The sequence below is a fragment of the Panthera pardus genome, unplaced genomic scaffold (genome assembly GCF_024362965.1).
Source record: "Panthera pardus isolate Hobbes unplaced genomic scaffold, ASM2436296v1 HiC_scaffold_27, whole genome shotgun sequence".
Taxonomy (NCBI): Eukaryota; Metazoa; Chordata; class Mammalia; order Carnivora; family Felidae; genus Panthera; species Panthera pardus.
Window position 1 is genome coordinate 30,395,396 of NW_026526843.1, and position 22,953 is coordinate 30,418,348.

Consider the following 22,953-nt stretch of genomic DNA (forward strand, 5'->3'; position numbering starts at 1 on the left):
GACTGTTGCATGTGGATCTTAGAAACACTTTAGCCAGAACGAGTTTGGCAGTGATTCTATAAGGGCATATGTGACTTACATTTAAGAACGGACTCTTTGGGTGAGTCTCCTCCAGATTCAAGAAAACAAGACCCACACAGAGTAGGGCAACGAAGCCAAAGAGGCAGAGCGAAAACGAATCATCATAACCTCTTTCAGATACAGCCCTTCCCAACCCCTGCACCTCCTTACATCTCTGCCCCTCCAACCCCTTCTTAACCAACCAGCCGATCAGCCAACCAGCCACCGTGTGGACAGCTGACCCGTACCCGGTTTGGGGCCCACCTGTCAGAAAAGTGGAGCCGCGGTTCTGGCAGATCTACACTCCGTGGGTTGATCTACGCGGACTCCGGCCCCTCTTTTCCTACGGAAGACACTAAAGGCAGTAAGAGCAGATGATATCCTTAATTTGCTCATGCCTGAGATTCAGAGGGAAAACAACGACAGAACTGAATTGTTTTAAGGGCTGGGCAACCATAGTCACCAAGTACGCCAGGATTTACACACACACACACACAGAAACTCTAGTATACCCTAATGGTTATGGTTCAATTAAACACTGAGTCAGGGAGTCAGGTCAGGAACAGTCACCCACTTTCTACCTCTCAGGGTCTTGTGGGAATTTGGCCTTCACTTCTAGGGAGAAATCTGCAAATGGCTCCACGAAGTCATTGTCCTCCTGGGAGAAGGACCACCTTGGGTGGGGAGACCTTGGCTCTGGGAGGGGCGCAAGTTCCCTCTCTCAGTGATACGCAGGGACACTGAGGGAGTCTGCTCGCTCAATCTTGTCAGAGCATTCGCCGTCAGCTCATTTCTGCTGAATCAACCCTGGGGCATTGGGACCACCACAGGCACTGAGAGCTGCCCGGCCCGTGTGAGAACAACTTCACAAAGAACAATCCTCAGGCTTTCTTATCAAACGCCGCCATGGATGGCTCCACTCAGAACCAGAACCTGGGACTCGTGCTAAAGGTATTTGGCCTGGAGACAACTCTTCGGTTCGCATACATCGTGACTCTTGGGAACAGAAGCAGAAGGGCGAATGTGTGTTTCATGGTCAGTAACAAGGGAGGGAAAGTACCGTAACTGACAAATGGGGGAGTACTGCCTGTCCTGTCTCCTCCCGTAGATGAAACAAGCACTCTCTATCTCACAAAAAAGGTGGTTTGGTGCTTGCAGTCCAGTCTGTTACAGAATTAGAAAATCAGCATCTCACACACATTCCCAGAGAGTGGGATGGGGAGGCGACGGCCAGTTGGTCCCCAGGGAATGTAGCGAAGGCTGTCGGTAGCCGCCAAATATACCAGGTATGCCTCTCCATGCCCCAGTCTCTCTTGCAGGTAGGTTGGGGCAAGGGGATTAGTTCTGGCCACTGAAATGTGCACGGAAGTGATACGTGTCCCTTGTGGGATGAGGCAGTTAAGGTAGGTGGGCTTCTGGCTGTCTTTTTTCTCTGCCATGGTGCCCTTGGAGGTCATGTGTTCCAGATGGCATTGCTGCATGATAGAAAAGGGCCAACCAGTCCACGTCAAACTTTATTCATGTGCTATTTGTTACTGCGTCAGAGTCTTGCCCATCCTGACTATTACAGGAGGCAAGGCAGCAGCCCATCCAGAAGACCGGAGACTTTAGTGCAAGAAACTAACCTGGCCACACTCACAAACTCTATGAGGATGACTGGGTTCCACATTTCCCGAGACTTTCTTCAACAAAATGCTATCTCTGAGGGAGCGTGGTTTGTCCCAAGATAGTAACTTCAAGGGTAAAGGCCGCCTCTCCCAAGACACATGTCTCCGAAACATCACAAACCACCCACAATTCATTCAAGAGCTCATGAAATCTCTTCCTAGGCGCCCATCACCTCCTGCTACTTCCCGTTTTAGGACCGTCACCGGACACAGAGCTGGTTTAGAGCCTCTGTATCAGAACTTCCTCATAAATTCGGGTTCCCATAAAACCAAAATGAGAGAAAAGTAAAAAAGAAGACACAGCCAAATTTCTCTCTATCGAGATCTTCTCAATTCCTTGAGGGCCCTGGCTCAATCCACTTGTAAAGTTCAGCATAGAAAGAAAAGAAACTTCCCTCATTCACGGTTTCGAAAATGTCTAGATCTTAGTGAGCCAGCACGACCAGCATAGCACTGGAGGCACAACGCTTTAAAGCGTGAACCAAAAGAGCCAGGGACAAGGTTGGCTTGGTACTCTTCACAAAGAAGGGAAGACATCTGGACTATCTTTCGCCATAACCAGCAGAAAGCCCTACCTTTCAGAACATCTACTCGCTGAGATGACAGGGACCCCATATCTGACTGCTTATTGCAAATGACCAAAATATGGTCTTAAAAAGCATTTCTTTCAAAGGCAGGTCACATTACCAGTACAAGTTTGCAAAGCCATACATAGGCATTTTATTTCCTTGAACTAGGACTTAATGAAAACTTTGATGTATTCAACCCCTGTTGAACGAAAAGGCCTGTCTGGTGGTCAGGAGCACGCAAAAGCCACGGCCTGGGCATCGTCTATGAGCCTGCCCCTCACTCTGAAGCTAGAATCTGGTTCCATTGGGAGGAGGTGGCCAGAAAAGTCCCTACTCTCTGACCCAGAAGGCCTCTTCTGAGCATTGCCCAATGCTCTGTTATACAACATGCAAAATAAATAATCAACTTTAAAAGTCAGGCAGCCAAAGCTCTGCTCAAATAATAAGCCCTTTTACAAGCTTCTTATCACCTGCCAGAATCAGCTCCAGAGGAACACCAGGAACTCTCAATTCTATTGTTCTCATTAACTACTTGGGGGAAACGGACAAACTTCAACGGCTCTAGTGGTTTTCTGAGAGACAGAATCATAAAGGTTTTTCATCCACCAGCACCCTGTCCTCGCTCTCAGTAATTTAGTTATGGCTCCCATCCGACTGTCTCTGAGAGGTCTCCATTACCAGTGCAAGCTAGAAAGGGGTCCTGGCCTTTTCATAGAAAACATACCCCTCTTTACTTTCCCTCTCGCCTGACTGTTGGGGTGAGAAAGGGAAGAACATAACTGCCGACCTTTTCAGAAAATTCGTCGGGAGGGAGTGAAAGGGCAGGACAGAGGCATCTCAGGTGCCCTCCTCTGCCTGTGAAAGCTCTCTCTGGCTTAACTAAAAAAGGAAAGACAAGCTCTGCTCAAGGAAAACTTCAAAAATCATGTTTGGTGCACAGCATGATGATACGATGAGGATACACTGTTGTTAACCCAGAATGGTCTCTCTGGGTTGGAGAACACAGGATGGGATCTCTCTTTTTTTTTTTTTCTTTTTAAGTTTATTTCTTTATTTTGAGAGGGGGGAGGGGCAGAGAGAGGGAGAGAGAAAGAATTCCAAGCAGGCTCTGCACTCTCAGCGCGGAGCCCGACACAGGGCTCGAACTCACAAACTGTGAGATCGTGACCTGAGCCGAAACCAGGAACTGGATGCTCGACCGACTGAGCCACCCAGGCACCCGAGGATGGGATCTCTTGTGAAGGGGTCTTGTTAAGGGAATGTGGTAAGAAAAATCTGCAATAAAACTCATTTCTGATGGCCCATAAAAGGGATTTTCGTATCTATTAGGACATGAGTATTCCAGGACCCTCAGCCCACAGATGCAAAGCTCAGGATGTACCTTCTATACAAACCTTACTACCCTCCCTCTACCCCTCGCTGATCCCTCTTTCAAAATCGGCGTGTCTCTATACCTAGCATCTACACATACTGCCTTGCCCGCACTTGTGTCCTTCGCTCGCTTACGGGTTTTCCGAGAGCAGGGACCAAGCGTTATTGATCTCTGCATCGCTACTGTCTAGCACGGTCCCTGAAAATCATAGGTGTTCGTTAAATCACTGAATTAACAATAAGATTAATAGTAAATATAGCGAATACTTGAGTGTTCAGTAACTCTGTTTAAATTGCCCGTATTTTTTTCTCATTTTCCAGCCGAGGAAGCTGAGGCACTGATAGGTTAAGAAGCTAATACGTGGCCAAGCAACCACATAAACTATGTGACGAGGCTCTGGAACGCTCTTCCTTCTTGGCCACTACGTGGACTAGTACACGGGAATAAGTGAGATGCTAAAAGGGGTACACACATATGAAACCATTGAACATGAACTGAAATTCATCTGATTTCGAAGCCTGGCGTATTCCCACAAAAACTTACTAAACGCCTAGCATTCTGTGCCGAACCCGCTGCTAAGAATTAGTGGTACAAAGATAACGTATGGTCGCATTCCTCAAGAAGAGAGACAAATAACAAAAGCTCGCTGAGCATTTACTACGTGCACTGTTCTTGGTACTTCACGCGTATTCGCTTCTTGTCTTTTACTTGTTTTTGAAAGAGAGAGAAAGCACGAGCAGGGGAGGGGCAGAGAGAGGGAGACAGAGGAGCCAAAGCAGGCTGTCGCTCGGGGCTCGAACCCACGAGCCGTGAGATCATGACCTGAGCCCAAGTCGGACGCTTGACCGACTGAGCCTCCCAGGCGCCCCGCATTAGCTTCTTTAATCTTTACAGAACCTCAACAAGGGTAGCGCTATTATTACTAAATCGAGACAAAGTAGATGAGAGACTGAGGCCCAAAGAGGTCAAGCAACTTGCAAGAACCACCATTTGAACCCAAGCGGCCTAGCTCCAGAGCCCGTGCGCTTACCCACCACTCCTCTGCCCCCTGCCTCTTCCATTTACAACCATGCACGACTCCAGTTCAATGAAATATGGGCGCCACGACACAGGAAAAGTTCTATGGAAACTCTGAGAAGGAAGTGATTCATTTTGCCCCGGGGGGGGGGGGGGGTGGCGCTCCAAGAAGGCTCTGCGGAACCAGGGACGCTTGAGCTGGGCCTTGAAGACATGAGAAGAGGAAAGAAATGCGAATGCGAACAGCACACGGAGACCAGTGAAACCTCTCTGTTTCCGAAGCCATCACGAACTAAAACACAAAGCTAAGCACTGAGCCCGGCTCTACCCCACCTTCTGGTGCCGAGGTGACTTCTCAGCGAGGAACAGGGGAATAACTCGTGGAACTGCGGCCTGGATGCTTAAGTCCGTTTTCCCACTTGGTTGGAACTCTGCCCTGGGGTTTAGTCGTCCTCAAAGTATCGGTAGGAATCTCTTTTCCTCTTCCTTCCGTGCAATAGATCACGTGTCCGGAAGGGGACCCACAGGCTCACTTTAGTGTAACTGAAGCCAGACCCTCCAAGGTTGGCAAAGGAGGCTGGAATCACCACGTGGGCAACTTAGAACAGCCAGATCTCACGGCTCCGATTTTTTTGTCCCACACGTGGAGATATTCTCTCCTTTGTTAACTGTGGGGGTTCTAAGTCTGGTTTCATTAAAGGCTTTCCAGGGGCTTCCTCAGAGTCTGTTCTACTCAAATCCGCTGGCAACTTCCATTCCCTCAGCCTCTAGCTTCTCTGAGGACTACTGGCTACTATGCCAAGAAATGCAGGCGAATGAGGACAAGTAAACCCCGACAACCAGTGGGCACTCTGGGGGCAAACGTCCAACCATTCTTCCCATTCTGAACACCTCTGCTAAATATCCCACACTCCGTACCATTTGCTGCTCCCTTTCTCCACTCTTTTTTTTTTTTTATGTTTTTATTTATTTTTCAAGAGAGACATTGACAGAGTGTGAGCAGAGGAGGGGCAGAGAGAGAGAGAGAGGAAGACACAGAGTCTGAAGTAGGTCCAGGCTCTGAGCTGTCCGCACGGAGCCCGACGCGGGGCTGGAACTAGTGAACCGCGAGATCATGACCTGAGCCGAAGTCGGACGCTCAACCGACTGAGCCACCCAGGCGCCCCATCTCCACTCTTCTTTACAGCAAAACTCTTTAACAGATGTGTCTACGTTCCCTGTGTACAATTTTTCTCCTCCCCGTCTCTCTTGAACCCACTCCACTCAAGCTTCTGTCCACCCAAATGGCTTTTGTCAAGGTCCCGAGCGATCTCTATGTCGCTAAAGTTGATCGAGAATTCTCAGCCCTCCTCTTGCGTGGCCGACCAGAAATACTTTCGACAGTTGATGGTTCCCTCTTCCCTGAAGCACGTTCTTCACTTGACTTCCACGACACCGTTCTCTTCCGGTTTTCCTTCCACTGTACAGGCCACATCTTGTCAGTCGTCTTTGCCTGTCCTCATTGTCCCCCTAACCTCTAAATGTGGGAGTGTCCCAGGGCTGGGTCCTTGGTCCCCTTCTCTTAACTGCTCTCCTGGTCTTCTCGTGTCTCTTCATCATCCATCTCAGGGCTTTAAATACTATCTAGGGGCTTCTGGGTGGCTCATTCAGTTGAGCGTCCAACTCTTGAATTCAGCTCGGGTCATGATCCTAGGGTTATGGGATCGAGCCCCTGCTTGGGATTCTCTCTCCCTCCCTCTGCCCCCTCCCCATTTGCATGCACTCTCTCTCTCTCTCTCTCTTTCTCTCTCTCTCGTATGAGTGCCAGGCTTGCATGTCTCACAGCTTACTCAGTATCTCCATTTAAATGTCTAACTGGCATCTCAAGTTCAACATATCCAAAACGTAACTTCTGATATACCCCCAAGCCTGTTCTTCCCACGGTGTTGTTTTTTCAATTTAAACTGAAAAAAAAAAAAAAAACCCAGTTCATCCATTTCTCCCACCCTGACCCCACGCCTCTGGCCACCACCAATCTGTTCTCTGTATCTGTGAGCTTAGTTTTTGTTTTGGGGGTTTTCGTTTTTTTAGATTCCATATATAAGTGACATCATATGGTATTTGTCTTATTTCATTTAGCATAATGCCCTCAAGGTCCATCCACGCTGTTGCCAACGGCAAGATTTTATTCTTTCCTGTGGCTGGACGATATATGTTCATATTATATATACATACACACACAAATTGCTTTATCCATTCATCCACCGACGGGCACCACCATATCTTGGCTATTGTAAATACTGCTGAAATGAACACGGGGTGCATTTGCCTTTTCAAGTTAGTGTTTTCATGTTCTTTGGATAAATACCCAAAAGTGGACTTGCTGTGTTAATTTTTTGAGGGAATCTCCATACTGTTTTTCATATCAGCCGCGCCAATCTGCATTCCCGCCAACCATGGACAAGGGTTCCCTTCTCCCCACATCCTCCCCCATACTTGTTATTTCTCGTGTTTTTAATGCTAGCCCTTCTGACAAGCGTGAGGTGACACCTCGTTGTGGTTTTGATCTGCACTTCCCCGATGACGAGTGATGTGGACCATCTTTACATATACCTGTGGGGCATCTGTATGTCCTCTGTGGAAACATGTCTATTCAGATCTAATGGCAGTTTTTATTTTTTTGTAATTCTTTTTAAAAATATTTTTTGGAGAGAGAGCATACAAGTGGGGGGGGCAGAGAGAGAGGAGAGCGAGAGACCCCCCCCCCCCGCCCCAAGCAGGCTCTGTGTTGACACGGGGCTCAATCTCACGAACCGTGAGATCATGACCTGAGCCGAAATCAAGAGCCAGATGCTCAACCAATTGAGCCACCCGAGTACCCATAATGGCAATTTTTAATTAGATTGTTTGGTTTTTGCTACTGAGTTGTATGAGTTCTTTGTATATATTTGGGATATTAGTCCCTTATCAGATATGTGATTTGTACATATTTTCTCCCATTCAGTAGATCGCCTTTTCGTTTTGTTAATGGTTTCCTTTGCTGTACAGACGCTTTTCCGTTTGATGAAGTCCCCCTTGTTTCTTTTTGCTTTCATTGCTCTTCGTCTGGGTGCCAGGTGAAAAAAAATCATCACCAAGACCTACGACAAGGAGCTACTACCTGTGTTTTCTTCCAGGAGTTTTATGGTTTCAGGTCTCACATTCGTCTTTAATCCATTTTGAGTTCATTTGCGTGTCTGGTATAAGAGTGGCCAGGTTTCATTCTTTTGCATGTGGCTGTCCAGTTTTCCCAACACCATTTATTGAAGAGATACGCTTTTCCCATTGGATATTCTTGCCTCCTTTGCCGTATATTAATTGAACATACGTGTGTGGGTTTTCATCTGGGCTCTTGACCCTGCTCCACTGATCTATATGTCTGTTTTTATGCCAGTACCATACCGTTTCAATTACTACAGCTTTACAGTATAGTAATATAGCAATCGGGGGGCACGAGGCCTCCAGTTTTGTTCTTCCTTCTCAAGACTGCTTCGGCTATATGGGTTTTTTGGGGTTTTTTTTGCAATTCCATACAAATTTTAGAATTATTTGTCCTAGTTCTTTGAAAAATGCCATTGGAATTCTAATAGGGATTAGACTGACCCTCTAGATTGCTTTGAGTGGTATAGACATTTTAAAAATGTTAATTCTCGGGGCGCCTGGGTGGCTCAGTCGGTTGGACGTCCGACTTCGGCTCAGGTCATGATCTCGCGGTCTGTGAGTTCGAGGCCGCGTCGGGTTCTGTGCGGACAGCTCAGAGCCTGGAGCCTGTTTCGGATTCTGTGTCTCCCTCTCTCTCTGACCTTCCCCCGTTCATGCTCTGTCTCAAAAATGAATAAATGTTAAAAAATAAAAATAAAAAAAATAAAATAAAAATGTTAATTCTCCCAATACATGAGCATGGAATATCTTTCCATTTGCTTGTGTCTTCAATTTCTTTCAAAATCCAAATTCTCCTTGAAAAATTTTTTTTTAATTTTTTTTTAACGTTTATTTATTTTTGAGACATAGAGAGACAGAGCATGAGTGGAGGAGGGACAGAGAGAGAGGGAGACACAGAATCGGAAGCAGGCTCCAGGCTCTGAGCCGTCAGCCCAGAGCCCGACGCGGGGCTCGAACTCACGGACCGCGAGATCGTGACCTGAGCTGAAGTCGGACGCTTAACCGACTGAGCCACCCAGGCGCCCCACCTTGAAAAATTTTTTAACGTGTACTTATTTTTTAGAGAAAGAGTGAAACAGGCAGAGCATGAGCGGGGAAGGGGCAGAGAGAGAGAGAGAGGGAGGCACAGAATGTGAGGCCGGCGCCAGGCTCCGAGCGGTCAGCACAGAGCCCGACGCGGGGCTCGAACCCACGAGCTGCGAGATCATGACCTGAGCCGAAGACGGCCGCTCAACCGACTGAGCCCCCCAGGCGCCCCTCAAAATCTAACTTCTGATATACTTCCAGCCTTGTTCTTGGTAGGTTAGACTTTGAGGGGCGCCTTGGGAGCAGCTTGAACAAAACTGCTGTTACACAACTCCAGAGGGCGCCAGCCACATTTCATTCAGTGCCACTGATGTTATGCAACGTGGTGACCCTGTTTCCCTTGAGTCCTCTTTCTCCAGCATCCTACATCTAATCTCTTAGCAGGTTCAGTTGGCTCTACCTGCAAAATATATTCAAGAATCCAACAACTTCTCTCCAGTTCCACTGCCAGCAGCCTGGTCCAAGCTTATCCCCTGATAACTTATTATCCAAAAACAAAAAAAACAAAAAAACCACAAACAAACCAACCAACCACGAGAGCAATCCTTTTTAAATGTGTCAAACCACACCACTCCTCTCCCCAATGCTTCCCATCTCGCTCAAAGACAAAGTCAAAATTCTTACAATGGCCTATAAGACCATGAATTGGTGTTTTTTTTTCCTCTTTGGCATTTATCTATCTCTATCTATCCTGTGTATTGTATGTATTCATCTCATTTATTGTCTATTGCCCCCAGATGAACACAAGCTTCATGGGTCAGGAACTCGGTCTGTTTTGTTCACCGATGAAGCCTCAGTATCTACAATAATACCTGACGCAAAATGGACACTCAGTACATATTTGTAGATGAAATAAATGAAGTGGGTTAGGAAGGGGGAAATCTCTACGCACAGGCCAGCATCCTACCAAAACACAATATAACAAGTGAAATGCTATTTGAGTAGCCAGGTAGGGCTGGGACCAAGTCAAATCCCAAGAGATGCTCAGTTCCTACTTCCTACTGTTTGTGTTTCCACTGTTTTGCTATTTTACCTGATGAAGTCTCCTTTCCTCTGCTTCCTAAAGAAAAAGAAATTCGCCTATAGGTGGGAAGGAGCGCCCCCTGGTGGAAGCCAGCCTACAAAGCAATGGAAAAGAAAATCCTAGAGCAACAGTCTCTTAAGTTACAAAGGAGGGTCACTGGGGACAAAAGGACTCCAACATTTCACAGAAAAAGTCCTCAGTAGAAATAAGGGAAACTAAAGATTAGATTCAAAGTATATGGCGGAACTTACTAACTTATTTTACTGTTGAAACTCTTCTGCAATCTGAAAACGAGAAAAAAAAATCCACCGAAAGCTGAACAACGTAAATACCGACTCCCAAGGAATTTATAATCTGGTAGAGGATGTAAGTCATGAATACAAACAAGTACAAAGCAATGGGTATGACTGTGAATGAGAGAATGGGGGCCAAATAAGAGGAATAAATTAAGAGCTATGACTTACCCAGGAAAGAGAAGGCTAACTTTGGTGCCGAGTAAATCCAGGAAGACAACTTGGAGGGGGTGGTTCTTGAGCTGAGCCTTGAAAGACAGACAAAATTTTATTTTTATTGATTTTTTAAAAGACATTTTATCTTATTTTTATTTTTTTTAAGTTTATTTATTTATTCTGAGACAGAGAGAGAGAGAATATGAATGGGGGAGGAGCAGAGAGAGAGGGAGAGAGAATCCTGAGCAGGCTCTGCACCTCACAGTGTAGACCCTGATGCGGGGATCGATCCCACAAACTGTGAGATCATGATCTGAGCCAAAATCAAGAGTCGGATGCTTAACCGACTGAGCCACCTAGGCACCCTGACAAAATTTTAATAAGAGAGTATTCCAGGTAAAGACCTGAATGTAGGGAAGGGTATATCATGTGGAAACCCAAGCAGGCCAACAGGGCTCTGCACATGTCACAATTTGGGTGACAACACAACTGAAACCCCTCCTTGAAAAGAGCAGAGATTCAAGGGGTACCTGGGTGGCTCAGTCGGTTAAGCGTCCGACTTCGGCTCAGGTCATGATCTCGCGGTTCGTGGGTTCGAGCCCCGCGTCAGGCTCTGTGCTGACAGCTCGGGGCCTGGAGCCTGTTTCGGATTCTGTGTCTCCCTCTCTCTCTGCCCCTCCCCTGTTCACACTCTGTCTGTCTGTCTGTCTCTCTCTCTCTCAAAAATAAATAAACACTAAAAAAAAAAATTAAAACAAAAAAGAGCAGAGATTCTCAAGAGAAAAGTCGTTGCCAGAGGCAAACACAGGAAGGAACCAAAGAAGTCCCCCTCCCCCTGCCACTTTCCTCGTTTTCCCTTGGATGAGAGGAACACTACTCAAAACTATGGGGAAGAAGAAGATAAAATGCAAAGTCCATGATAAATTTTCCAGCTTACATACCAGAGGATTCTGAATCCACAATATCGAATGAAGATACTTACAGACATCGCGGGGTCTATTCTGTCCTGTATCTTATCTAACGGTAAAATGAAGTGGTACTCCCTCCATTCCCTCCTGTGCAATGACCTTCCCACGGAGATGCCAAAACGCATCCTGAATCCATCCAGCCTTCTCCGTCTCAACCGTCATCCCCCTAGTCTGAGCCACGATCCTCTCTCCCCCAGTCCAGGGCAATAGCCGCCTGACTGGTCTCCCTACTTAGTCACTGGCACCTTCTATAAGCCGCGCCCGCACACCGCAGTCAGATCACCCAGGGATATCTTGGGATGAGGTAAACTCACATTTCATTTTCAACTTTTCCTTTTGAAATGTTACAGACTTACCCATCCCCCCAAAAAGTTGCAACAACAGTCCGAAGAGTCAGCTCACCCAGATTGCTCAAGTATTAACACCTTATATAACCACAGTACACTATTATAAATCAAGAAATTAATGTTCATGCAGTACTATAATCAATAGGCAGGATTTTATTTTCTCCATTTGCCCCAACAATGTCCTTTTTCTGGTCGGGGATCACATATGTTTTCTTTGACGCCTTTAATCTGGAAGAGTTCCTTGGTCTTTTTTTTTTTTTTTTTTTGTCTTTAATTACCATGATACTTTTGAAAAGCACTCGCTGGTTTCAGTTTGGGGTTTATCTGATGGTTCATCGTGTCTCCATTTCAGTTACGTGTTTTGCCCAGAACACTACAGATATGATACTGTGTCCTTCTCAGTGCATCCTACCAAAAGGCACATGGTAGAAGTTTGTTCAGTTACTGGTGATGTTAACTTTGACCAGTTGGCTAGGGTAGTCTGCCCAGTTTCTCCCCAGTGGCGTTCCTATTTTGCCCTTTGTAATGAGTAAGCATTTTGTGGGGAGATGTTGAAAAACTATATAAATACACTGTTTCCATCATACTTTTGTCCATTAATTTTAATATTCTTCGACGATTCTTGCCTGAAATGGTTATTACTGTGGTGCTTGCCGAGTAAGTTTCTATTTTCATTATTCTTGTTACACTTTATTAATTGGAATGCTATTGTAAACAAGTGCTTTTCCTTCTCCCTCATTTATTTACTTATTCAGTTATTTCTTCATATTCGTGTGGACTCACGGATTCTTATTTTACTCTATGGCTTATAATCCATTACTATCATTAATCATCTTGTTGCTTACACTGTCACAGATTTCGGCATTGGAAACCCCCTCAAATGGACTCCTGCATCCTTTCTAACACATCCCCATGGCCCTTCTTACTTTCTGGCGACGGAAGACATTCCAAGCTCATCTAATAGTCTCCTTGTCCCAGCCCAGGAATCAGCCGTTTCTACAAGAGTTCTGGTTCCTTTCATTTGGAGAGTGCTACTCTATATATACATCATATATATATATATATATATATATATATATATATATATATATCATATATATACAATATATATATTAGTACATATATGATATATATTATAATACTATAGTATTACTATAGTAAATACTAACATATATAGTATATCATACTAATATATATATGATATATATATTAGAGAGCACATGTGAGTTGGGGAGAAGAGCAGAGAGAGAATCTTTTTTTATTTATTTTTTTTTTTTTGGGGGGGGGGACAGAGAGAGACAGAGCATGAACGGGGGAGGGGCAGAGAGAGAGGGAGACACAGAATCAGAAACAGGCTCCAGGCTCCAAGCCATCAGCCCAGAGCCCGACGCGGGGCTCGAACTCACGGACCGCGAGATCGTGACCTGGCTGAAGTCGGACGCTTAACCGACTGCGCCACCCAGGCGCCCCGAGCAGAGAGAGAATCTTAAGCAGGCTCCACACTCAGCATGGAGCCAGACGGGGGGCTCGATCCCATGATCTGGGATCCAGATCTGAGCCAAAATCACGAGTTGAACAATCAACCAATGGAGCCATCCAGGAGCCCCTAGAGAATGCTATTTTATTTTTTTTAAGTTTATTTTTTTGTTTTTGAGAGAGAGAGAGAGAGAGAGAGAGAGAGAGAGAGAGAGAGAAATGGAGAGGGAGGGGCAGAGAGAGAGAGAGGGAGACAAAGAATCCCGAGCAGGCTCTTTGCTGACAGCGCAGAGCCCGACACGGGGCTCGAACTTACCAACCCTAAGATCGTGAGCTGAGCCGAAATCAAGAGTCAGACACTTAACCGACTGAGCCACCCAGGCGCCCCAAGAATGCGGTTTTAAAACCGAGATCTGAATGTCTAGTGTGCCCATTGGTATTGCGGTATCATTGCTTCTAAGCCTCCTCGGCAGACAAAGCTAGGAACCATATGTATATATACAAACAACTCTATTTCCATATCTATCTCCGCGTGAGTGTGTGGTGTGGGTGTGCGCATGTAAAACACCGTATTCATACTGATACCTCTGGTCACTGCCAGTCTCCTGTCTCTTCTTATGTGTAACTCCTTCCTCTAAAAGCGTAAAGTCTGGCTCTCCTTATTCACAATGTATTCTTTGCTCAATACTAGAATATGTAGTATTCTAGTACATACCAGAATATAAAGTATATACATAAAGATTATGTATGTACATAATTATGTACATACATAATCTTTATGTATATACTTTAAGTATATACATAAAATAGAATATACATAAACTAGATTCAGAATTGCTAACCCATACCCCTGTGGAAAACACACCTACTATCTAGAGTACAGTATTTACTTACGGTTTTGGGGTGATTTTTTTTTTTGTCTTGAGCCTTAGAACAGCAGTTCTCGAAGTGTGGTCCCTGAACCAGCATCATTAGCTGCATCTGAGGACTTGTCGGAAATGCAAATTCTTGGGGTATCTTGGGTGGCTCAGCCGCCTGAGCATCCAACTTCGGCTCAGGTCATGATCTCGAATTTGTGGGTTCGAGCCCCCCATCAGGCTGTGTGCTGACAGCTGGGAGCCTGCAGCCTGCTTTGGATTCTGTGTCTCCCCCCCCCCCCCGTCTCTGCCCCTCCCCTGCTCACGCTCTCTGTCTCTCAAAAAATAAAATGAAACGTTAAAAAAAATTTTTTTTTTAAAAGAAATGTAAATTCTTGAGCTCCACCCTGGGCCTACTGAATTAGAAATGCTGGAGGTGGTGATCGTCACCCAGAGCTCTTCAACAAGCTCCCCAGGTGACTCTGACGCACCCCAAAGTTTGAGAACGACTACTGTAGAGCACATAGTCAAAATACTCTTTTCCGAAGTCATTTAGTGCATCAGTCTGCTCGGGTTGACAAAACTAAATAGCCCAGATGGGTGACGTAAACAGGAGAAATTTATTTCTCACAGGTCTCTAGGCTAGAAGTCCAAGATCCAGGGGTCAGCAAGGCTTGTTTCTCCTGAGGACTCTCTCCTTGGCTTGCAGATGGCCGCCTTCTCACTGCGTCCTCACACGAATTTTTCTCTGTGCATATCCTGCAATCCCTTCCTTTTCCTATAGAGACTGGTCATATTGGATTAGGGCCCCACCCTTATGACTTCACTTAATGTTAATTACAACCTTTTTTAATGTTTCTTTATTTTGAGAGAGAGAGAGAGAGAGCGAGCGAGCAGGGGAGGGACAGAGAGAGAGGGAGAGAGAATTACAAGTAGACTCCATGCTGTCACCGCAGAGCCCGACATGGGGCTCGATCTCGCGGACTGTGAGATCGTGACCTGAGCCAAAATCAAGACTGGAACACTCAACCGACTGAGCCACCCAGGCGCCCCTAATGTTAATTACACCCTTAAAGGCCCTACTGGCAAATACCGTCACACTGAAGGTTAGGGCTTCAACACATGAATTTTGAGGGGACACATTTCAGCCCCTAACACTCGGGTTAGTTATTTTCGCCCACTCCTTCATTACGTTTGTTATTCATTTGTAATACAGTTAGTTCCTTTGTTTCTGTCCATATTCCATTTTGGGTTCCCTTGTCACCCACCCTCCCTCCCTCCCTCCCTCCCTTCCTTTTTAGTATGTGAAACATTAACATAGTCCTAGAAATCAGAACTCAATACACAAGAACAGTTCCCATCCCTCCTACCTCATTCCCTGCCCTTTCTACCCTCTTCCCATCCACCCCTGCCAATCCCCAACCGCATTACTTTTTGGTGTATCTTTCCACACAAGGAGTATTGGTTTTCCATGGCTCCTGTAACAAGTCACCATAAATTCGGGGGCTCAGAATGCCATAAATGTATTCGATTACCGTTTTGAAGGTCCGAAGTCCAGAATGAGATTCACGAGGCTAAAACTGCAGGCGTCAGCAGGGCTGTGTTCTTTCTGGGGGCTTTATGGGAGAATGTAACCCCTTGTCTTTCCAGCCTCTGTGCGCTGCCTACATTCCTCGGCTATGGACCCTTCTTCTACCTTCTGGCCAGCAACACGGCATCTTCAGACCTCTCTGTGAGCCCTGCTACCATCTGCAAACCTCTGTCCCCTGAGCCCCTCCCGTCTTCCTCTTACAAGGACCCTTGCAATCCTACCGGACCGCCAGGGGAATGCCCTCAGGTCTCCATCCTTAACTTAATCACAGTTGCGAGGTCCCTTCTGTCACGTAAAGCCGGGCACTCAGTTCTGGGGCTTAGTATGTGAACACCTTTGGGGGAGGCCATCATTCTCCCACACAGATATTTGCTTAAGTTTTTAAAAACGCAGAGTGACAGATCTTGGAATTCGCCTTCTTACATTCATGGAACAGCTGCCCTCTCTTCTTAGAATGAGCCCCACCTCTTCACCCTCTGGCCTCCTTTGCCTCTTTCCATCTCCTGGGCTCTGCCAAATCCTTTACGGCTTCAAGCCTTTGCACTTACTCTTTCTCCGCCTAGAATATTCTTTCTCCAGCTCCTCTCACGGTTGGCTCATTCTTCCAGGCTCCTCTCAAATGTCACCTCTTTAAAGGAGTTCTCCTGGATCGCCACATAGGCGACAGCCCGTCTCGGTAACTGTGGTTTGGCCTATGTATTTTCTTTACGTTGAGCACAGTCCGTAATAGATTCTGTACCAGTTTGTAAACTGGCCCATCTCTCTCGCTAGAATGTAATCTCCGCGAGGGCGGAGACTGTGGATATCCCTGTATATCCGTAATATCTGGCACAGTACTGGGCACACAGTAGGCACTCCATAAGTGTTGACGGGATGGGTGAATGCGACTCCAGTTCGGGGGCCCAACGTAGGATAAGTGCGTTGCTGGTCTGTACAGACTAAACGTAACAACCTGTTACCGTACCCTGCTGCTGGGGGCTTTCACAATTCCCAGTCCAGCGCGATATCCTATACGTCATTCATTCATTAAGTGTTCGCTGAATAGCTAATGCCCACACACAACACTGCGGGGGGCAACTATTGCTATTGTCCCCATTTTACCGACGAGAAAACTGAGGCTCAGCGCAGTCGCGTGGCCAAGGACACGCGGCTAGGAAGCTACCATATGTTAGGCTTCAGGCCGGGCTCAGGGGCTATACCAGAGAGTGCGTGCACATGGTCCTTGCCTTCTCTGGGGGAGAATCCGAGAAGGAATCCGTGCTTACGGGGTAGGGTGCTAAGTGTTACGAAAGAGGCCTGCCAGGGTGCCGTGGGAGCACTGGCGTGGGACGGTGAAATCAGGGTGAGGGGTCAGAGGGGGCTTCCGGGAGGAGGAGGCATTTGAACCAAATGTGAAGCCGACGGAGATCTTAGCTAGATCAACGGAAGACCGACTAGCCAGCTGTGATAGGGCTCACAGGCTATCGTTGACCTCGCTGACACGTCCGTTTTCCTGCGGTCTGGCCTTCACCTCAGCCTTGCAGGATGAGAAACCCAATACTGTAAGTAACCTAGAATTATCCAGAATTGGGAATACTGGCACACGCTAATCCAGCTCAGGAGAGAACGAGGTTTGTAAATCAGAGCATACGTTTGTTCATGTAACGCGGAGGCGGGCATTCCCTCCCACAGGCCTGTGTACGGAGGCGGTCTCCCAGCCAGCCTAGAACAGGGCTCCACACGCTTTTTCTTTCAAGGGCCAGGCAGTAAATATGTTTCGTTTTCGGGGTGATATGGTCTCTGCACCCCTACCCCACCGTGCCATTGCGGGGCAATAAAGCAGTGATAGATACCACATAGACAAATCAGTGGGCCCGTGTTCCGATGAGACTTTATTTACCAAAATAGGTGGCAGGGTTTATGGACCCCTGGCCTAGAATAAGAGAAGCAGTTACAAGATTGAAATACTGAATCGCATCGATGCGTCCGCTGATACAGGAGAGATAAACCTACCTCTGGTATCAGATTGGGCACGTTCTCTCCAAAACAGTGCTTCGATGGACACTGCCATCATTTGCCTCTCTAGCCCTCTGTTACCTGCAGGGGGAAAGAGCAGCCTCCATTTTTACAGACGTTTCCCCCATAAAAAGTGACAGATCCGGCAACGTGAACCCTTACAAGAGGCATGTCAATTCCATGAAGAGAGAGAGATGATTTTTTTCAATTAGACAGAATCTTGTATTTTTACAAAAGCGGTAAATGTCCAAGGTAGAAAATTAGAAAAGATACGAAAATAGAAACATTATATTCCCACCACCCAGAAATGACCACTATTAAGAGCTTAGTATAGGGGCGCCTGGGTGGCTCAGTCGGTTGAGCGGCCGACTCTTGATTTCAGCTCAGGTCATGATCTCACAATCATGAGATCGAGCCTTGCATAGAGCTCAGCGCTGGGCGTGAAGCCTGCTTAGGGTTCTCTCTCTCTCTCTCTCTCTCTCTCCCTCTGCCTCTCCCCCACTTGCACTCTTTCTCTCTCTAAAAAAAACTTTAAAAAAAAAACAAATTAGGGGGCGCCTGGGTGGTTCAGCAGGTTAAGCGTCAGGTCACCATCTCGCGGTTCGTGGGTTCGAGCCCAGCATCGGGCTCTCTGCTGACAGCTGGGAGCCTGGAGCCTGCTTCAGATTCTGGGTCTCCCTCTCTCTCTGCCCCTCCCCCGCTTGTGCTCTTTCTCTCTCTCAAAAATAAATTTAAATTTTTTTTTTAATTTTTATTTAAAAATCAACAGTTTAACATTCCAACACTGAAATTAGACAAAAATAAACATTAAACGTTATTTTTCATGTTTTTGCTTTAAAAAATTCTTTTAATGTTTATTTATTTATTTTTTTTTTTTTTTAAATTTTTTTTTTTTTCAATGTTTTTTTATTTATTTTTGGGACAGAGAGAGACAGAGCATGAACGGGGGAGGGGCAGAGAGAGAGGGAGACACAGAATCGGAAACAGGCTCCAGGCTCCGAGCCATCAGCCCAGAGCCTGACGCAGGGCTCGAACTCACGGACCGCGAGATCGTGACCTGGCTGAAGTCGGACGCTTAACCGACTGCGCCACCCAGGCGCCCCAAATGTTTATTTATTTTTGAGAGAGAGAAAGAGCACAGGCGCAGGCGGGCCAGAGAGAGACACACACAGAATGTGAAGCAGGCTCCAGGCCCTGAGCTGTCAGCTCAGAGCCCGATCTGGAGCTCGAACCTACGAGCCATGAGATCATGACCTGAGCCGAAGTCGGACGCTTAACCGACTGAGCCACCCAGGCGCCCCCCCCCCAAAAAATTTTTTCTTAATAAAAATAAAAAATAAAAAAAAAGACCTTACTATATATATCCTTCCAGATCAAGAATTCCTCCAAGTTTACATAATACGTATATGCACTTTCTACCAAAATGAGATAATACGTGTACATATGCTTTCTGCTTTTTTCAGTTAATCACCTCTACCATTTCGTGTTAGTCAATTTTCACCTCATCTAATACCCATCCATAGTCAAATTTCCCGACTCTTCCCCAAGTGTCCTATAACGCTAGCTTGTTCAAATCAGGATCCAATCTCAGACCACACATTGCATCTTAAGCCTCTTTTCATTTGCAATAGTATCCTTTTTCAGGACAGGGGTTTTCCTTCCTGCTGTATCCCCAATGCCTTTAACAGTTCTTGATACACGATAGTAGCTCAACAGATGTTTACATAATTATTTTTTAATGTTTATGTATATATTTTGAGAGAGAGAGAGAGAGAGAGAGCACGCAGGGGAGGGGTAGAGAGAGAGGGAGGCAGAGAATCCCAAGCAGTCTCTGCACTGTAAGCATGGAGCCCAAGGTGGGGCTCGAACTCAGGAACCGTGAGATCCTGACTTGAGCCGAAATCAAGAATCAGGCTCTTAACCAACTAAGCCACCCAGGTGCCCTAATAACTAACTAATGAATACAAAACTTGGGGGAACGGGGGTTTCACCCTAGAGCTTATCTCACCCACCCATCACCCTTTATCTCCATTTTACAGATAACAAAAATCAGGACCAGAGAAGTGAAGCGACTTCCCAAGGTCACCCAGCAAGTATGTGGCAATTGCTTTCCGTTTCGCTGTTTACTCTATTAAACCAAGGGCTGTCAAACTTTTTCTGTGAAGAGCGGAAAATAAATATTTTAGGCTTTATAATACAATATGATAAAAATATAATAATTGCACGGTTTTGTAATACAGGTCTACTGATGAAAAAAATGGAATAGAAGAAAAATATTTTGTTTAATTGTGGTTGAAAGTTCATGTTCCCATGATCAGACTGATTGTAAATGTTCATCTGATAAAACGTTCTTAGCTCGTGGGTCATAGTTGGCCAATCTATGTCTTATACTACGCGGCTTGTCTGTGATTTGGCTTTTTCTTTGTACGTTTGAGTGAAAGTAACATCCTTTTTTTTTCCTTTTTTTCCTAATATAATTTATTGTCAAACTGGCTTACAACATCCTTTTTAACTAACAGTTAGAATTGGGTTCTGGCCGGGGCGCCTGGGTGGCTCAGTCGGTTGAGCGTCTGACTTTGGCTCAGGTCATGATCTCACAGTTTGAGTACTCCCTAAAGTACTAACTACTTTAGTAGTACTAACTACTAAAGTACCAATGAGGACAACTCCCTAGCCATTCCTTTAAAATGCATGATCTTGTCTTGCTTCAGTTACCCTAGTACCTGTTGGTAATGCCTGCCTTCTGTGGTTAAACTTGCAAGAAGGTAGGTTGCCTTATGACCGTGGCTTTCACAATTAACCCTGTGTTACCATTTAATGTGGCTGACCAATTTAGAAATCAGTGCAGGGCGCCTGGGTGGCTCAGTCAGTTGAGCAACCGACTTCGGCTCAGGTCATGGTCTCAAGGTTTGTGGGTTCAAGCCCCGCGTCAGGCTCTGTGCTGACAGCCTGCCTGTGCTCAGTTCCATCAGAGCAGGTAACACGCGGTACTATGATTATGTTCCTCTGTCTCCCTCTTGGAGCCATGAGCTCCTTGCACGGATGGGCTACGTATTATTCATTTCAGCAACTCGATTTGTTAACATTGAAAAAGCCAGTCATTAAAGCAAAGTGAAACTAGTTAAGCAAATAACCACTCGGTCTAGGCAAACGAACATGACAGTGAGATACCAAACGAAAGACAAAACAAGTGTTGGTGAGGAGACAGAGAAACTGGAACCTTCATAATTTACCAATAGCAACATTAAATGGTGCAGACACTTTGGAAAAGAGTCCGGAAGTTCCTAAAAATAAAAAAGTTTAAACATAGAGGTGCCATAGAGGACCCAGAAATTCCACTCCTACCCCAGGGAATGGGTGCACATGGTCCTTGCCTTCTCTAGTGGAGAGTCAGAGAAGGAATTCAAATTCATTCGCAGGGCAGTGTGCAAAGTGTTGTGATAGAGGTCGGCAAAGGGCGTTAAGGGGAACACCAGCAAAGAAAGGGCAGCGAAAGCAAGAGAATTGAAAACACATGTCCACACAAATGTTCTCAATTATTGCATCACTCTTAATACCCAAAAAATGAAAGCAACCCAATTGTCCATTGATAAATGGAGAAACAAATGTGATATAGCCACACCATTGAATATTATTCAGCTATAGAAAGGAATTACATGCTGGTAAGTGCTACAACCCAGATGAAAACATCACGCTGGGTGAAAGAAGCCAGTCCCCAAAGACCACATAGTGTATGATTCCATTCATAGGAACTGTCCAGAAAAAGCAACTATATAGAGCCAGAAGAGGGATACATGGTTGCTTAGGGCTAGAGGTCGGAGGGGAGATGAACTGCAGACAGCTTTATGGGAATTTGCTCCGGGGTGGCTGGGGATGAAAATACTCTAAAACCAGAATGTGCTGACAGGTGCGCAACTCTGCCAATTTACTAAAAATAATTGTACACTTAAAATGAGTGACGTTTCCGGGCGCCTGGGTGGCTCAGTCGGTCAAGCGGCCGACTTCAGCTCAGGTCACGATCTCGCGGTCCGTGAGTTCGAGCCCCGCGTCGGGCTCTGGGCTGATGGCTCAGAGCCTGGAGCCTGCTTCCGATTCTGTGTCTCCCTCTCTCTGACCCTCCCCCGTTCATGCTCTGTCTCTCCCTGTCTCAAAAATAAATAAAACGTTAAAAAAAAAATTTAAAAAAAAATGAGTGAAGTTTCTAGCGTGCAAAGCGTAACGCTCTTTTGAAAACCCCTCAATCTATCACATTATTGAGTGAATGTCCCATCGAGGCATATCCGTGAAAATGTCGATTTGGGGGTACGGGGCGGGGGTGATTTGCTCAGTGCTTATTGGGCAAGGAGGTCCCGCCAGAGCAGCCAAATGATCCAAACTCGCCCCCCACCCCCGGCGCTGGGCGCGCTCCCATGGGGTCCTCCAGGGGACAACGCGTCCCTCCAAGGGCGGCGGGGAGGTGCGACGGGATGTGACAGCACCTCTCCGAGCTAGGGGAAAGCCTGGCACCGAGCCCCCCCTCTTTGCCTTGCGGGGAGGGCCAAACCGGCCACAAAGCCGGAGTGAGGCGTCTCCTGGTGCCCGGGAAACTCACGCGGCTGCTCGTCAGCGTCCCCGGGAGGTTACAGGTCAGGGAGCCCGGACCGGAGTCGCCGTCGCCGCCGCCGCCGCACCACCCCCGAGTGGCCCGCGCGGAGCGTTAGAAGGGGGGCGGGGGGGACGGGAAGCAGGCCGAGCGCGCCCGCAGCCGGCGGGGGCCACCGGGCGGACGCCGGGACCCGGGACCCGGCGCGCGGTTGTGCGGTCACGTGGCCCCCGCCCCTCTGCGCCCGAGGTTGTGGCGCACAGCGCCCCCTGGTGACCAGCGGCGGGCACGGCCGCGGGGACCGGCGCGGGCCGGCTTCCGGTGCACCAGGCAGCCCAGGTGAGGCCTCTGCGGGGGAGGGTGGGGGAGGGGTGGCATTGATCGCCCCCCCCCCCGCCCCCCGGCGATGCAGGACGCCGAGGGGAGCCCACCCAGACCCAAACTGGCGTCTCTGAAGGCCTTTGCCTTCCACCCTGCCCTCCTCCCCAGGGACCCCGAAGAGGGCTGAGGGGCCCAATGATTGTCTTGAACCTGGACCTCAGCTCCCTTCTGCAAAAATGGAACAGAATAAGGCAGGTTGGTTGAAGGTGGGCCTTTCTTGATGCTCCTGAAAAGAATGTATTTGCAGGTGCTTGGATGTGAGCTCATTACCTCCCTGAGCCTCAGTTTCCTCCTCTATAAAATAGGGATAATAATAGCTTGAGGAGGTGTTT

The 22,953-nt window shown here is 47.0% G+C and overlaps 1 long non-coding RNA gene across 1 annotated transcript in view; it reads right to left on the reverse strand.

Moving 5' to 3' along the window:
- Positions 1-22,452, reverse strand: part of LOC109250780 (uncharacterized) — an 89,426-nt gene extending 66,974 nt beyond the window's left edge. The window contains exons 1-2 of the long non-coding RNA XR_002073184.2: positions 22,250-22,452; positions 10,440-10,516 (exon numbers count right to left, since the gene is read on the reverse strand). This is a non-coding gene — a long non-coding RNA (uncharacterized LOC109250780). The remainder of the gene's footprint in view (positions 1-10,439; positions 10,517-22,249) is intronic.
- Positions 22,453-22,953: the final 501 nt, after the last annotated feature.